The sequence below is a fragment of the Megalopta genalis genome, unplaced genomic scaffold (assembly GCF_051020955.1).
Source record: "Megalopta genalis isolate 19385.01 unplaced genomic scaffold, iyMegGena1_principal scaffold0047, whole genome shotgun sequence".
Taxonomy (NCBI): domain Eukaryota; kingdom Metazoa; phylum Arthropoda; class Insecta; order Hymenoptera; family Halictidae; genus Megalopta; species Megalopta genalis.
In genome coordinates this window covers 875,001-877,583 of record NW_027476116.1, presented here as the reverse complement: position 1 = coordinate 877,583, position 2,583 = coordinate 875,001, and the positions used below count along the sequence as shown (strand labels likewise).

At 36.9% G+C, this 2,583-nt stretch overlaps 1 non-coding gene across 1 annotated transcript in view; it reads left to right on the top strand.

Moving 5' to 3' along the window:
• Positions 1–2,534: 2,534 nt before the first annotated feature.
• The window catches only part of LOC143261341 (small subunit ribosomal RNA), a 1,921-nt gene continuing 1,872 nt past the window's right edge, over positions 2,535–2,583 (top strand). Inside the window, exon 1 of the ribosomal RNA XR_013035485.1 lies at positions 2,535–2,583. This exon is cut by the window's right edge and continues 1,872 nt beyond it. This is a non-coding gene — a ribosomal RNA (small subunit ribosomal RNA).

Sequence of the window (2,583 nt, the reverse complement as noted above, 5' to 3'; positions counted from 1 at the left end):
ATAACTTTTTTACATAGGGATTAAGCATTTAGAACGATACATTGTTTAAAATAAGGGCACTTTACTCTTGACATTTTACGGTTTTTTCAATTTTCTGAAAAATCCTATCATTAGATTTTTTTAAAAATACGATATTCTTGCTTAACTAACGTTTCTACATAGGGATTAAGCATTTAGAACGAAATCTAATGTCAGAAAATGGCACTTTACTCTTGACATTTTTCGGTTTTTTCAATTTTCTGGGAAATCCTATCATTAGATTTTTTTAAAAATACGATATTCTTGCTTAACTAACGTTTTTACATAGGGATTAAGCATTTAGAACGAAATCTAATGTAGGAAAATGGTACTTTACTCTTGATCGGTACGTTGGGACTTTGAAAATATTCGGGCGTACGCGGCGCGCTCGGCGCTTCGAACAGCTCCGGTGTCCCTATTATTTTCGATTTACGGCTAAAATAAATTTTTCTAATTTTTTTCAATAACATATTCCTGCTAAAATAACTTTTTTACATAGGGATTAAGCATTTAGAACGATACATTGTTTAAAATAAGGGCACTTTACTCTTGACATTTTACGGTTTTTTCAATTTTCTGAAAAATCCTATCATTAGATTTTTTTAAAAATACGATATTCTTGCTTAACTAACGTTTCTACATAGGGATTAAGCATTTAGAACGAAATCTAATGTCAGAAAATGGCACTTTACTCTTGACATTTTACGGTTTTTTCAATTTTCTGGGAAATCCTATCATTAGATTTTTTTAAAAATACGATATTCTTGCTTAACTAACGTTTTTACATAGGGATTAAGCATTTAGAACGAAATCTAATGTAGGAAAATGGTACTTTACTCTTGATCGGTACGTTGGGACTTAGAAAATATTCGGCCGTACGCGGCGCGTCTCGGCGCTTCGAACAGCTCCGGTGTCCCCATTATTTTCGATTTACGGCTAAAATAAATTTTTCTAATTTTTTTCAATTACATATTCTTGCTTAGATAACTTTTTTACATAGGGATTAAGCATTTAGAACGACATATTGTTTAAAATAATGGTACTTTACTCTTGTGATTTTTCGGTTTTTTTTGATTATTTGGAAAAATAAATTTTTGTAATTTTTTTAAATACGATATTCGTGATCAGTGAACGATTTCACATATGGATTAAGCATTTAGAATCGTGCGGAAGCGTTATTAAAAAAGTTTACTCGATGCGATGGGACTTTGAAAAGTTTGTGAAAATTTTCATATTGGGAAAAAATGTGTAATTTTTTGTCTAGTGTACGGTGGTGTAATTTATTTTAATGTTTACTATAAATTTTTTTTTCGTTCGTTCACGCGCTATGTTACAACAGCACGGCCGGGCGGTCTGTTGCCGCGGCGGTTTACACTCGTAAGCGCGCGTGCTATTCGGCCGGCGGCGCCGGCGTCCTTGCCGGCCGTTCGGTATCTATAAGAGATACACGGTCCGTGCGAGGCGGACGGAGCAGAGCGGGTTTTGGGCCAATTCTACGATCTCGGTCGAGAAGCTGTCTCAGAGCTCCTTCGGGGCTTCGGTCCTGACTGTTTCGTGCCGTTTACGTTACGGACTTTTCTCCACACAGCGTGGCCACGGGTCGGTGTCTTTGACCGAATGGCCCATATGTGGCAAGCCCTACGGGGTTGGTTACCCGTATGCACTTTGTATGTATACTCGTACTCACTGAGCAATCGACTCTTCTGTCCGAGCGATGGAAAAATTTTTTAAAATGCATCTGTAAGATTTGGAAGCAAATCGTACCAATTGAAAACTGTGGCTAAAATGAATAGCCCAGTGGAGAGAGAAAACTATCAAAAAACTGATTTTTTAAATCAAGAGGTGTCAGAAATCGAAATGCCTAGCGCGAGCGGAAGAACACGCTTTCTCGCCAGTCCAGCATGTGTCCTGTCCGTTCTTCCTCGGCTTGCCGATTTTGCCCAGATCAGAGGTTTCGTGCTTCCGGCGGTCAGAAGATCAGCGTGAGCGTACGCGCTTCCACGACTATGGCATCACCCATGTACTTTTTCCTTTGAATATATTTGAGTACATAAAAAATATTAAAACATATAGAGAGAACTGTGTCTTGGATCTTAAAAATTTGTCAATAGCGATGATATATTATTACTTAACTTGAAGTATTTGTACGTTTTAGCTGGGACGTACATTTATCTTACAAGATGTTAATAGCGAGACTCTTGAAGATAAAATTATCTTGTGATTTTATGAAGGCAAAGATAGAAACGTACGAAGCTGGCGTACGTAGAAAAATGTGATTTTACGATAGAACAAAAATATAATACGTACGTTTTTGGGCGTACGGTAAAATATCTGTATGGTAGAAAAATGAAAGAAATTGAGCGTTAAAGAAGATATGTTACAAGCGCGGAATGTGGCAAAACTTGTACATATTTGAAAGAGAAAAGTGGTGTGTCGACCTGACATATATATATGAAACAGGCGACGATGGAAAAGGATTTAAATTTTGTCCATTTTATATATACATATTGTATAGTTCCCTGGTTGATCCTGCCAGTAGTCATATGCTTGTCTCAAAGATTAAGC